This window comes from Phocoena sinus, chromosome 2 (assembly GCF_008692025.1).
Source record: "Phocoena sinus isolate mPhoSin1 chromosome 2, mPhoSin1.pri, whole genome shotgun sequence".
Taxonomy (NCBI): domain Eukaryota; kingdom Metazoa; phylum Chordata; class Mammalia; order Artiodactyla; family Phocoenidae; genus Phocoena; species Phocoena sinus.
The window spans coordinates 174,435,040-174,450,621 of record NC_045764.1 but is presented as its reverse complement, the minus strand read 5'-3'; positions in this window follow the sequence as shown (position 1 = coordinate 174,450,621).

Here is a 15,582-nt window from a genome sequence, read left to right as displayed (position 1 = left end):
AAGGTCTCAAATGCTCCAAAGCGGAGTCTCGTCTCCCTGCAGGGACCAAGCTCCCCCCATCCCCAGGCTGGTGGGAAGCTCCCCCCGGGGACCGAGAGGGTGCACGGAAGCCACAGACCCCAAAGGGGTCAGACTCCTGGTCCACTTGGAGCCTCGTGTCCCAAGTCAGGGCCACCGTCCCTCACGGTAGCCATTCTCCATCCCTGGAGAGGGCTGGCAAGGTGCGGCCTCTTGCAGGTAAAGCAGATAGCATCCAGGGGTGGGGGCACTGCCTGGGCAAAAGCCGGGACGGGGGAGTGCCCCTGGGGTGAGCCGGCCTGTGTCCCTGTATCAGTCTGCCACAACACTGGGAGGCTTAAACAACAGAAAATTACTGTTTCGCAGTTCTGGAGGCCAGGAGTTCGAGATCAAGGTGTCGGCAGGGGTGTTTCTTTCTGAGGGCTGGGAGGGAGCATCTGTTCCAGGCCTCTCCCCCAGCTTCTGGTTGTTTGCCGGCAGTCTTTGGTGTTCTTTGGCTTAGGGACGTCTCACCTCGATCTCTGCCTTAAACTTTGTGTGATGCCCTCCCTGCGTACATCTCTCTGTGTGTCCAGGTTTCCCCTTCTTATAAGGACGTCAGTCCTGTTAGATTAGGGCCTGCCTTCCTTATATGAACTTGACTACCTGCCTCTGTAAAAACCTTGTCTCCAAATAAAGTCATGTTCCAAGGTACTAGGGGTTAGGACTCCAACGCATAATTTTTTGGAGGGGGCACAATTCAGCCCATAATGCTCCCCAACGGATGAGGAGGACCCAGAGCCTGGGTCTGGGTCTGGGATGGTGCAGCCCAGGTGGGTGCCCAGGGCAGGCCAGTGCCTACAGGTGTGTGAAGAGGAGGGCGCAGTGAGCTCGTGGTGGCCGGGACAGCAGGGGCAGAGGCAGAGCAAGGCTGTGAGCCAGGGACGGCCTTGAAATTAGGGTCCTTCAGAGGAGCCGGGTGAGGGCCTACGAACATGGCGAGGGCCTGAGTCGGGGGCGGCGTGCTGTGTGGTCATCCCAGGTTATGGGTCAGGATCGCTTGGGGTGGAGCCCCAGCTCCGCACTCACTGCCCCTGAGATCCCAGGTTTCTTAAGAGCTGGAGCCTCAGTTTGCCAATCAGAGAAGCAGGGTGGTAAACACTGCCTATGGTGCAGGCCAAGTACCTGGGGCCCCAGGAATAAGCCTGGGCAGCAGGGCATTTCTGGGGCCTTCAGCGCAGTCTCGGGCCCTGGACAGCCCTTTAAGTCACCCAGTCAGACACAGGGTTGCAAACAGGGAAACTCACCCCACCTGCACGGAGGATGTTGCAGGGTGTATCAGGAAGGGGGCAGGCAAGGGGAGATTTCAAAACAATAAACTTCTTAAGTTTCTCTTATTTTCTTTATGCCTGTTTCCTAGTTTCCCCGCATGACCACTTAGCTCCATCCTGTTTTAATGATGGAGAATTACTGTTGGGTTCTGCTTGCCAGGACCCTGCCCCCAAGCCCCCAGTCACACCCACTTAAGTGCACGCCTGGACTAAGTGGAAGGAGATATGGCTTCAGATGAGCCGAGGCTATAGGAGTGCTCTCCCCCTAAAGCCCCAGGCAGACTGGGAGGGGTGAGGCCCGTGCCCAGCCAGCCCCGCCAGCCCCGCCAGGCCCGCCAGGCCCAGGGCCCTGCTGATCCCACAGAGTCTGGGCACGTCTTCCAGCCCAAAAGCCATGGTCTGCTGGCCACAGAGGCCGGGGGGCTGCCAGACCAGGCCGGCTTGGGCTGTAAACACTTCCTATCAGCGGGAGTGGAAAGAGGCTCCTGTCCCCTGAGTCCCCGTCAATTCTGTTTCCAAGTGGTCGTTGAGGAATCTGGCCACAGAGGTGGGTATGCTCCCAGCCTGGCAGGACATGCAGTCCAAGCCCCGGCGCCTGGCTCCCCGGCTGCGCACACAGGCCCCGCTGTGCTGTTGGGTAACGCTGCCTTGGTTATTTCCAGTATTTTGCAAGAAACAATGTTTCTGTGATGTTCTACCACTGACAATTTGCTCGTGGTCTTCGACGGGTGCCAAACAAGTCTCAGAAGGCTGTTGTTCCAAAAACACGTGCGGGGTGCCAGGCCTGGCCTCCCACCTTCAGGGCTGAGCCTACGAGCAGGACTTGGTGTCCACACTGCGTCTGGGGCGTCACTCGAGGGTCAGAGCCACATGCCGCCAGGCCAGGCCTTCACTCTATCCCCCAGCCCAGGCCTCACAAGGGGCCCTCATCCCAGGGAGCTGGGCTAGCTTTGCAGAGGCCAACTCAGGGGCGGAGGGACCGTGCCCTCAGGGCTCCCTGACACCTCCCTGCTGGATGAGAAGGACCCACAGGCTCCCGGGCAAATCGTCACCTTCCCACCACCAGCCTGTTCCTTCCTCCTGGGCCCTCTTCTTACAAGTAGCTTAAGAGAGCACTTAGGGCTTGAGCCAGGAGCCCCAAGTTCCCTCCCCTCATACTTCAAGCCCCCGCAGTCCTAACCATCTCGACATCCCATGGACCCATCGCTTCTCTCCAGCCCCTGGACCAAGCCAGCTCCATCTCCACCTGACGGAGCAGGAGACTCTGCCTGGTCTCCCTGCTGCCCCTCACCCCCCAAATACCCCCAACGGCATCCAGGGTGGATTCCTGAGCGGGAAGATCAGAGCATGTCACGGAACGCGCTCCCAGTGCCTCTCCAGCCCCAGCTGCCATGAGCAAGGTTCCTGTGTCCTGAAATGCCCCAGCTGTGTTTCCGTGTATTCGTTTCTCATTGCTACTGCAATAAATTACTAACTTAGCATCTTCAGTAACACAAATTTATTATCTAACACTTCCGGAGGTCAGAGGCTCAAAATGGTTCTCACTGGGTTAAAAATCAAGGTGTTGGCAGGGCTGAGTTCCTTCTGGAGGCTCCGAGGTAGAATTAGGTTTTCTGCCTTTTCCAGCTTCTAGAGGCCGCCTGCAGTCCTTGGCTCACGGCCCCCCCTCCATCTTCAAAGCCAGGTACGCGACATCTTCCTGTCTCTCTCTCTCTTTTACCTCTGCTTCCACTGTCTCCTCTCCTTTCCCCTTTGTCATGTCTGACCCTCCTGCTTGCTCTGATAGGGACACCTATGTTTACATTGGGCCCATGCAGATAATCTGGGCTCATCTCCCCAACTCAAGGTCCTTAACTGAATCACATCTGCTAAAGTCGCATATTCACAGGGGCTAGGGATTAGGATTTGGACATCTTTGGGGGTAATTATTTGGTCAACCACACCTTGGTTCCTGGATCCCAGCTGTGCTCTGATCACAGCTTCTGACCCTCTACCCCAGCAACCCTGGCGCTGGACTGGGTGGGGACCCTTAGTGACCCCATTACTCACCCCGGTCTCTCTCACCCTCTCAGTGGGCTGGAAAGCTATATCCCCAAAGGTGAGCTTAGACTCAAGAGCCTAAGGACCTAAGTTCAAACCCCAGCTGGTCATTTAGCATCTCTGTGACCTGGGCAAGTTGCTCAAACTCTCTGGCCTCAGTTTGCTCATCAGTAAAGAGGGGCTAACGGTAACACCCACCCACTGGAGGTGAGGTCAGGATTTCATGAGGCCATATTCATAAATGCTTAAAATATTAGCATCATGTCCACCAGGCTCATCCATGTTGTTCCAAACGGCAGGATTTCCTTCTTTTTCATGGCTGAATAATATTCCATTGTACACATAAAACACAGTTGCTTTACCCGTTCCTCCACTGATGGACGTTGTTTCCCTATCTGGGCTCTTGTAAATGATGCTGCAGTGAACGCGGGATGCAGATATCTTTTCAGTTATGCTTTTATCTTCTTTGGATAAATACACACAAGTGGAATTGCTGGATCATGTGGTCATTCCACTATTAAGTTTTGAGGAACACCCATACTGTTTTCCATAGTGGCTGCACCAATTTACATTCCCACCAGCAGTGCACATGGGTTCCCTTTTTTTCACATTCTCGCCGACACTGTTATTTCTTGTCTTTTTGATCATAGCCGTTCTAACAGGTGAAACGTGTTATCTCATGGCGGTTTTGATCTGCATTTCCCTGATGATTGGTGATGTTGAACATCTATCTTTTCATGTGCCTATTGGCCATCTGTTTGTCTTCTTTGGAAAAATGTCTATTCAGGTCCTCTGCCCAGTTTTGGATCAGGTTATTGGCTATTGAGTTGTATGAGCTCCTTGTATATTTTGATACTACCACCTTATCAGACATATGGTTTGCAAAGCCTTTCTCTCATTCAGTAGGTGGTCTTTTCATTTTGTTGATGGTTTCCTTTGCTGTGCAGAGGCTTTTTAGTTTGAGATAGTCCCACTTGTTTATTTTTGTTTTTATTGCCTGTGCTTTTGGTGTCGTATCCAAGAAATCACTGTCAAGACCAAAGTCAAGTAGCTTTTCCCCAATGCTTTCTTCTCAGACTTTGGTTTCAGGTTCTACATTTAAATCTTCACTCCTTTTTGAATTAATTTTTGTGAATGGTGTAAAAGTCCAGTTTCACTCTTTTGCATGTGGATATCCAGTTTTCCCAACACCATTTATTGAAGAGTCTATCCTTTCCCCATTGTGTGTTTTTTGTGTCTTTATCAAAGATTAGTTGACTGTGTAGGCATGAGTTTATTTCTGAGCCTCTATTCTGTTCCATTGCTCAATGTGCCTTGTTTTATTCCAGTACCATACTGTTTTGATTACTATAGCTTTGTAATATAGTTTGAAATCAGGACATGTGATGCCTCCAGCTTTGTCCTTCTTTCTAAAGATTGCTTTGGCTATTTAGGGTTTTTTATGGTTCCATATAAATATTAGGGTAGTTTTTTCTATTTCGGTGAAAAATGCCATTGGAATTTAACAATATTAATTCTTCTATTCCAATATTATGGGATATCTTTCCATCTATTTTTGTTCTCTTTAATTTCAAAGAAAGAATTTTTAAGGGGTCAGAGAAACAAAACTCATCTCATACAAGGGAACCTCCACAAAACTATCAATGGATTTCTCAGCAGAAGCCTTGCAGGCCAGGAAAGAATGAAATGAGGTACTCAAAGTTCTGGGGAAAAAAAAAAAAACGGCCAATCAAGAATACTTTACCCATCAAAGTTTACCTTCAGAAATGAAAGAGAGATAAAGACTTCCCCAGACAAAAGCTGAGGGAGTTCATCCCCACTAAACCTGCCTTGTAAGAAATACTAAAGGGAGGTCTTCAAGCTGAAATTAAAGGGCACCAATTAGTAACATGAAAATATATGAAAGTATAAAACTCACTGGTACAGGTAAGTATGTTGTCAAATTCAGAACACTGTAGTAATATTATTCTGGTATATAAATTACTTAACTCTAGTATAAGGGTTAAAAGACGAAGGTATTAAAAATCACTATACTTACAATAATTTGTTAATGGATATACAGTACAAAAATTTTAAATCGTGACATCAAAAACACAAAATGTGGGGGATGAATCAAAGGTTAGACCTTTTGTACGCAAAGTTAAGTTGTTACCAGCTTAAAATAGAGTGTTGTAACTATAAGATGTATTATGTAAGCCTTATGGTAATCACAAAGGAAAAAACCTATAGTAGATGCACAAAAGATAAAGTGAAAGGAATCAAAGAACATGCTATGGAATATCACAAAAGAAGAGAGAGGAAAGAAAAAAAAGAGAGGAATAAAGGAACAAAGGAACTACAAAATAGTCACAAAACCACAAGATAACAATACTTAGGTCTTACTTATCAGTAATTACTTTAAATGTAAGTAGGTTAAATTTTACTCTCAAAAAACATAGAGTGGCTGTATAGGCAAAAAAACAAGACTCAATTATATGCTACCTACAGGATACTCACCTCAGCTTTAAGGACACAGATAGGCTGAAAGTGAAGGGATGGGAAAAGCTATTCCATGCAAAGGGAAACCAAAAGAGAGCAGGGGTAGCTATGCTTACATCAGACAAAATAGATATTAAGTCAAAAACTGTAACAAGAGACAAAGAAGGTCACTATATAATGATAAAGTGGTGAATTCATCAAAAGCATATAACAATTAAAAATATATGTGCACCTAACATTGTAGTACCTAAATATGAAATGAATATTAGCACACCTGAAGGCAAAAATAGACGGCAATGCAAAAGTAGCAGAGAACTTCAATATTCCACTTTCAACAATGGATAGATCATCTAGATGGAAATTCAATAAGGAAATATTAGACTTGAGCTACACTTCAGAGAAAATGGATCTAACAAACATATAGGAAAATTCCATACAACATTCTTCTTAAAGCACACACAGAACTTCTCCAGGATAGATCATATGTTAGGCCACTAAACAAGTCTTAACAAAGTTAAGAAGATTGAAATTATATCAAGTATTTTTTCTGACCACAATGGTATGTAACTAGAAATCAATAACAGGAAGAAAATTGTAAAAGTCACAAATATGTGTAAATTAAACAACACACTCCTGAACAATCAATGAGTCAAAGAAGGAATAAAAAGGTAAAATTTTAAAATCTTGAGAAAAATGAAAATGGAAACACAATATACCAGAACTTATAAGATGCAACAAAAGCAGTTCTAAGAGGGGAAGTTTATAGAAATAAACATCTAAATTGAGAAAAAAGATGCATGTCAAATAAACAGCCTAATTTTATACCTCAAGTAACTAGAAAAAGTGGAGAAACTAAGTCCAAAGTTAGCTGAAGGAAGGAAATAATAAAGATCAGAGTGGAAATAAATGAAATAGAAGAAAAACAATAGAAAAATCAACAAAGTGAAGCACTGGTTTTTTAAAGATAATAAAATTAGCAAACCTTTAGCTAGACGAAGATAAAAAGAGAGAAGACTCAAATAAGTAAATCAGAAATGAAAGAGGAGACATCACAATTGATACCAGAAAAATACAAAGGAACATAAGAGACTCATATGGAGTCTATACATCTCATCTATTTATGGATGGTATGATATTATATAAGGAAAACCCTAAAGATTCCATTTAAAAAAACTGTTGGAGCTAATAAATGAATTCAGTAAAGGTTCAGAATACAAAATCAATATACAAAAATCTGTTGCATTTCTATACACTAATAACAAATTATCAGAAAGAGAAATTAAGACACTAATCCCATTTACAATTGCATCAAAAAGAATAAAATACTCAGGAATAAATTTAACTGAGGAGGTAAAATATCTGTATATTGAAAACTATAAGACAATTGAAAGAAATTGAAGAAGACACAAATAAATGGAAATATATCCCATGGTGCTGAATTGGAAGAATTAATATTGTTAAATGTCCATACTACCCCAAGCCATCTATAGACTCAATGCAATCCATATCAAAATATCAATTAAATTTTTCACAGAAATAGAACAAACAGTCCTCATATTTGTATGGAACCACAAAATAGCCAAGACAAAGCTGGAGCCATCACACTTCCTGATTTCAAACTGTACTACAAAGATATAGGAATCAAAACAGTATGGTACGGGCGTAAAACTGGACACAATGAAAAAGAGACTGTCTTTTCTCTGTTGTATTTTCTTGCCTCCTTTGTTGTGGATTAACTGACCATAAGTGACTGGATTTATTTCTGGGCTCTCTATTCTATTCCATTGATCTATGTGTCTGTTTTTGTGCCAGTACCATACTGTTTTGATTACTGTAGCTTTGTTGTATAGTCTGAAGTCAGGGAGCAGGACTCCTACAACTCTGTTCTTCTTTCTCAAGATTGTTTTGGCTATTTGGGGTCTTTTGTGTTTCCATACAAATTTTAAAATTATTTGTTCTAGTTCTGTGAAAAATCCCATTGGTATTTTGAGAGGGATTGCATTGAATCTGTAGATTGCCTTGGGTAGTATAGTAATTTTGACAGCATTGATTCTTCCAGTCCAACAACATGGTATATTATTTCCATCTGTTTGTGTTATCTTCAATTTCTTTCATCAATGTCTTATAGTTTTCAGAGTACAGGTATTTTGCCTCCTTAGGTAGATTTATTCCTAGTTATTTTATTCTTTTTAATGTGATGATAAATGGGATTGTTGCCTTAATTTTTCTGATACTTCATTGTTAGAGTATAGAAATGCAACCGGTTTCTGTGTACTAATCTTGTATCCTTCAACTTTACCAAATTCATTGATGCACTCTAGTAGTTTTCCAGTGGTGTCTTTAGGATTTTCTGTGTATACTATCATGTCATCTGCAAACAGTGACTTTTTAAATCCTCCTTTCCAATTTAAATTCCTTTTATTTCTTTTCCTTCTCTGATTGCTGTGGCTAGGATGTCCAATACTATGTTGAATAAAAGTGGCAAAAGTAGGCATCCTTGTCTTGTTCCTGATCTTAGAGGAAATGCTTTCAGCTTTTCACCATTGAGTATGATGTTAGCTGTGGGTTTGTCATATATGGCCTTATGTTGCAGTATGTTCCCTCTATGTCTGCTTTCTGGTGAGTTTTTATCATAAATGGATGTCGAATTTTGTCAAAAACTTTTTCTGTATCTATCGAGATAATCATGTGATTTTTATTCTTCAATTTGCTAATGTATCACATTGAATGATTTGTGGATATTGAAAAATCCTTGCATGTCTGGGATAAATCTCACTTGATCACGGTGTATGATCCTTTTAATGTATTGTTGGAATTGGTTTGCTAGGATTTTATTGAGAATTTCACATCTATTTTCATCAGTGATGTCGGCCTGTAGTTTTCTTTTCGTGATATCTTTGTCTGGTTTTGGTATTAGGGTGATGCTGGTCCCATAGAATGGGTTTGAAAGTGTTCCTTCCTCTGCAAATTTTTGGAGTAGTTTGAGAAGGATAGATGTTAACTCTTCTCTAAATATTTGGTAGAACTCACCTGTGAAACTGTCTGGTCCTGGACTTTTGTTCGTTGGGAGTTTTTAAACTACTGATTCAATTTTCTTACTAGTAATTGGTCTGTTTGATTTTCTATTTCTTTCTGGCTCCATTTCTTCCAGGTTGTCCAATTTATTGGCGTATAGTTGTTTGTAGTAGTCTGTTATGATCCTCTATTTCTGTGGTGTTGGTTGTAACTTCTTTTTCATTTCTGATTTTATTGATTTGGGCCCCCTCCCTTTTTTCCTGATGAGTCTGGCTACAGGGTTAACAATTTTGTTTCTCTTTTCAAAGAACCAGCTTAGAGTTTCATTGATCTTTTCTACTTTTTTAGTCTTTATTTAATTTACTTCTGCTCTTATCTTTATGATTTCTTTCCTTCTACTAATTTTGGGTTCTGTTTATTTTTCTTTCTCTAGTTCTTTTAGGTGTTAGGTTAGGTTGTTTATTTGAGATTTTTCTTGTTTCCTGAGGTAAGCTTGTATGGTATAAACTTCCCTCTTAGAGCTGCTTTTGCCGCCTCCCATAGGTTTTGGATCATAGTGTTTTCGTTTTCATTTACCCCTAGGTGTTTTTTGATTTCCTCTTTGAGTTCTTCAGTGATCCATTTGTTGTTTAGCAGCATAATGTTTAGTACCCATATAGCTGTGCTTTTATTTGCAGTTTTTTTTTTTCTTATAGTTGATTTCTAGTCTCATAATGTTGTGGTCAGAAAAGATGATTGATATGATTTTTTCTTAAATTTAACAAGGCTTGTTTTGTGGCCTAGCATGTGATCTGTCCAGGACAATGTTCAATGTGCACTTGAAAAGAATATGTATTCTGCTGCTTTCAGATACACTGTCATCAAAAAGAACACAAATGGGCTTCCCTGGTGGCGCAGTGGTTGAGAGTCCGCCTGCCGATGCAGGGGACGCGGGTTCGTGCGCTGGTCCGGGAAGATCCCACATGCCGCGGAGCGGCTGGGCCCATGAGCCATGGCCGCTGAGCCTGCGCGTCCGGAGCCTGTGCTCCGCAACGGGAGAGGCCACAGCAGTGAGAGGCCCGCGTACCACAAAAAAAAAAAAAAAAAAAAAAAAGAACACAAATAACAAATGTTGGCACAGATGTGGAGAAAAGGGAACACTCATACACTGTTGGTGGGAATGCAGCCACTGTGGAAAACAGTGTGGAGGTTTCTCAAAGAACTGAAAATAAAATTACCATATAACCCAGCAATCCCACCCCTGGGTATACATCTGGAAAAAAACCTCACTAATTCAAAAAGATACATGCACCCCAATGTTCATAACAGCATTATTTACAATTGCCAAGATATGGAAACAACCTGTGTCCATCAACAGATGAATGGATAAAGAAGATGTGGTAGATAGATAGATAGATAGATACCACACACACACACACACACACACACAAACACGCAATAGAAAACTACTCAGCCATGAAAAAGAACAAAATTTTGCCATTTGTAGCAACGTGGATAGACTTTGAGGGCATTATGCTAAGTGAAATAAGTCAGACAAAGAAAGACAAATAATGCATGATATCACTTATATGTGGAATCTAAAAAATACAACAAACTAGCGAATATAACAAAAAAAGAAGCAGACTCACAGGTATAGAGAACAAACTAGTGCTTACCAGTGGGGAGGGGGTAGTGGGAGGTACAAACTGTTGGAGGTAAGTTAGGCTACGAGGATATACTGCACAACACAAGGACTATAGCCAGTATTTTGTAATAACTGTAAATGGATTGTGACTTTTATAAATTGTATAGAAAAAATTTTTTAAATAAAGACAACAAAGGCAAAACAAACAAACAAACAAACAGATACATTGATCAATGGAACAGAATAGAGAGGCCAGAAATAAACCCATGAATATACAGTCAACTAATCTTTGACAAGGACACCAAAAACACACAACGGGGAAAGGATAGACTCTTCAATAAATGGTGCTGGGAAAATTGGATATCCACATACAAAAGAAGAAGATTTAACTCTTATTTTACACTACTCACAAAAATTAATTCAAAATAGATCAAAGATTTAATTGTTAAGACTTAAAACCAGACATCCTAAAAGAAAGCACTGGGACAAAGTCCCTTGACATTGGTCTTAACAGTGATGTCTTGGATATGCCACCAAAAGCACTGGCAATAAGAGCAAAGATAGATAGGCAGGACTATCTCAAACTGAAAAGCCTCTGCACAGCAAAGGAAACCACCAACAAAATGAAAAGGCCACCTACTGAATGAGAGAAAGGCTTTGCAAACCATATGTCCGATAAGGTGGTAGTATCAAAATATACAAGGAGCTCATACAACTCAATAGCCAATAACCTGATCCAAAACTGGGCAGAGGACCTGAATAGACATTTTTCCAAAGAAGACAAACAGATGGCCAACAGGCACATGAAAAGATAGATGTTCAACATCACCAATCATCAGGGAAATGCAGATCAAAACCGCCATGAGATAACACGTTTCACCCGTTAGAACGGCTATGATCAAAAAGACAAGAAATAACAGTGTCAGCGAGAATGTGAAAAAAAGGGAACCCATGTGCACTGCTGGTGGGAATGTAAATTGGTGCAGCCACTATGAAAAACAGTATGGGTGTTCCTCAAAACTTAATAGTGGAATGACCACATGATCCAGCAATTCCACTTGTGTGTATTTATCCAAAGAAGATAAAAGCATAACTGGAAAGATATCTGCATCCCGCATTCACTGCAGCATCATTTACAAGAGCCCAGATAGGGAAACAACCTAGGTGTCCGTCAGTGGAGGAACGGGTAAAGCAACTGTTTTATGTGTACAATGGAATATTATTCAGCCATGAAAAAGAAGGAAATCCTGCCATGGATGAGCCTGGCAGACATTATGTCATGTGAAATAAGTTGAACAAAGAAAGACAATTACTCTCACTTGATATCACTTATATGTGGAATCTTAAAAAAAAAAAAAGGTTAAGCCCATAGAAAACTGAGAGTAGAAGAGTAGTTGCCTGGACCTTGGAAGTGAAGATGCTGGTCAAAGGTACAAATTTCCAGTTATAAGATGAATAAGTTCTGGTGATCTAATGTACAGCGTGGTGACTATCGTTAACTATAATGTTTTGTATGCCTGAAAGATGCTAAGAGAGTAGATTTTCAACATTCTCATCACATACGAAGAAGGTAACTCTGTCAGGTGATGGATGTATTAATTAACTTGATTATGGTAATTATTTCATAATGCATAGGTATATCATCACATTGTACACTTTAAGTGTACACAGTTCTGTCAGTTACACCTCAATAAAGCTGGGGAAAAAAGAAAGAAACCCTAACCTAAAAATAAATGCTTGGAATCACGCTCCGCAGGTAGGTGTGTTCTAACAGTTTTCACTACCTCGCTCTTTACTAGGGAAGAAGAGAAAGGAGCTGGCCCCACCCCCCCAGAAGCTGGCCTGGCACTCCCAGCTGGGCAGGGTTACTCTCCTCCTGGATATAAACCATCTCACAGAGAACAACCTCACACAAGGCTCCTCAGAGACGGTGATGTGATGAGACAAAGCAAGGCCGCTTCATAACTTTGTCTCAGCACAGACAGAAACAAGGTCGCTGCGCCTTCCACAGAATGCCAAGCAGCCCCTCTCTTGGCTTAAAATGAGGGACAGCTGCTTCTTTCCCAACTGCAGCTTCATCTCCATTCTAGTCTGCAGAAAGGGCTTATTGAGACGCCCAGTCATAGAAGCTCCCGCTTTTTGACAGGATCCAATCCACCTAGAGATTGCGTAGACCCCACTCCGACCCAAGCCTCCTAATCAAACCCACATCGGAGCACACCGAGACGCCCCCAGGCTTCCTCCCTGAGATATGTAATAGCCCTGACTTGTTCACCTGCGGGTGGGATCCTGCTGGCCTCTGGCTGAGGGCACTGACACGCCAGTTGTGTGGCTCTGGGCTGCTCCATTAGAGAGCAAAGGGGAGCATTCAGTGATGTGAGGGCCAGAGTGCCAGGCTCTCCACCACCAACAGGGACACCTTTGGCTGACCCTGGCTGTCCCTCCTACAGGAAGAGCCTTGGGCCGGCTGCCTAGTGGTGCACTCACCTGCTCTCAGGAACAGACAGGGGTGAGCACCCTGAGAAGGGGCCCCACCCACCAGGGAGCCCAGAGCACAGGCACCTTGGCCACGTTATATCCTGCATTTCTGAAGCAACTTCCCTGGGGACCTCCAGAGTTTGGTGGTGCTGGCAGGGAAGGAGGGAGTCCCCCAGAGACATCTGGGACCTGAGGGCAAGTGGGTGGGCTTGGTGGCTCATGGGGACAGCCACCCATCACAGGGTGCTCTGTGCCAAGCTGCCAGTGTCCTTCCACAGTTCAGCCCCCTGGACCGGGAGGTCCGAATCTTGTAACCCCTCTTCTGCCCTCTGTTGGTCCGGGCTCACAGCTGGCTATGTCCTCCTGCAGGCTTCCTGGAGGGGGCTGGTGGTGATGGGACCCTGGAAGGAGGCTCTGGGGTGACATGAGTGAGGTGGAGGGGGTATCGGGGAGAGGAAGAGGAGGCCCCCCTGTGACAGCCTCACTGGGGCTGGGAGCAGGCTCTCTGTGGGGAGCACCTGCCCCCTCATGTGTGCCCCAACTGTGTTCTAGAAAGTGAGAAGAATCCAGCAACTCAGAGCTGGGGTCCAAAGCTGGCCCCGTAGGCTCTGGCCATCCCGGGGGCTGGTGGCGCAGGCTGCATGTTTACATGGGCGCCGACGACCTGCTCAGGAGGACTTCCCACTGTTTGCATTTTTCATTTTACCACCTGGAAACTGAAGGCTCAGAGAGGCCTGCGCCCGCCCAGGGTCACACAGCAGATTCTTAGAGAAGCCAGGGATGTCCCAGGTCTTCCGCCTCCACGCGGGGGGTGGGGGCTGGGGGGCTTCCTACAGGTGAGGGAGCTCTGGACCCGCACCCAGCCTCCCGGCCCCCCCAGGCCTGGAGCTGACCCCCCGTGGGGCTGTTTGGCAAGCTTCCTCCCGTCACCGCACCAGAGGGCCCCAGGCGGCCTTTAGCTTTCCCAGCGCACAGCAGCGCCTGCCGGCTGCAGCCCTGCCCCCACTGCAGCCCCCAGCTCACGGGCTGCTGTCCCGCAGACACGCGGCTTGCGGACAAACCCCAGCGCCGTCCCCCCTGCCGCCCCCTCCCCACCGCGGCGGGCGAGGCGCGCGGGAGGGGGTCCTAAGCGGGCGACGCCGAAGGCTCAGACCGACTGATCTCCCCCCTCCCCCAAGCGGTGGTAGTCTGCTTGCTGCCCACGTTTCCAGGAGTCCCCAAGCCTGGGGGAGGCCCCTAATTGTGAGTGACGATGGCAAATGGTCCCCCAGCGGCTGCCCCCGCCTGGGGCAAGGTCATGATCTCTTGCAAGCCCCTCACTGCCTACCGCCCTCTCCCCTCTCAGTACCCCCTCTGTCGCCCGCCCTCATCCTGCCCCGTTGTCCCATGCGCGTGACAAGCTCTGCTCTGCGTCCCTCCCCCACCTCCCCCGTCCCAGGCCACCTCTTCCCCCTCCCCTCCCCCTCCCATCCTGCGCCAGGCAAGTGGAGAGCAGCCCTCCAGCTACCCGCCCACCACCCTCACAGACCTTCTCCAGGCCCCCCGCCCCCGCCCCGCCCCACCCCGCCGGCCTTGACGCCAGGAGCCGGGCGGTGTGTCAGCCGGTGACTCAGACCCAGCGCACTTCATTTATTCAATAGCTCTGGGCCTGAAAAATAACGGCTAAATTGCGTCCCATTTTCCCCAAGGCCATTAGCAACCAGCAGTCTCATTCTCGGTGATTTCGCCGAACCGCCCTGGGCTACGGGGAAACACAGCCCTGAGAAGAACGCAAACTTTTCTTCTTTGTGCAGCCCGGGGTACAATGTCCTGCCTTAGCCACGGGCCAGAGGGCAGGACCCCCCGGGACCCCCCAAGCCCTCCCTCTGCCCGCTGAGCCGTGTCCTGGCCTTCTCTCTGCCGTCAGTGGCTTTCCCGCTCTGCACCCTCCCGGCACCCATTCAAAATCCACCTCCCTGGGACCCAAGTTGGGTTCTTCCCCCGCAGCCTGGCAGCCCGGACCACCCACCGGCCACCCCGGGGTGCAAGGGTGTCAGTTGGAACAGTGACAGCCAGCACCTGCCTTTCCGGAGGGTTTGCCATTGGGGGCTGTGTTAACTCCACTGCCGCCCGCCGCCTTCCCACGGGGACCTCAGGCACATGGGTTCCCAAGCCGAAGCTGCCTTTCTTCCAGCCGAAAATGGGAGAGGTGGTATTAAAAGCTGCCAGACAGGCGGCAGGTGCATTCCTGGCGATAAAGGATAGGGACGCACTTACGCTCTTTGCATTCCGCTGCCTTCCCATGCCCTGGACGGCATCCTGGGGCCGTGGGTTCATCCCACTGCGCTGAGGGAATGACCCAAGGCTCTTTCTCCCCGGCCCTGAGAGTGGGCACCCCGTCCCGTTAACTGCCCCAGGCCTCGTGGAGTCTCACTCTTTTGTCTCCTGGCCTTGCACTTGGCTAGGGAGAGACTGGGCACCACTGGCTCTCTGTCCAGCGCATGGGGTGCTCGGAAACCACTGGTTAAGTGGAAGCTGCGTGCTTGAATATCAACGTACGCTAATGGCTGTTGTTTTGTTATAGGTTATGGCGTGCCAGGTGGCTAGGGAAGGCCACTGAGTCCCCAGCTGAGACTCCTT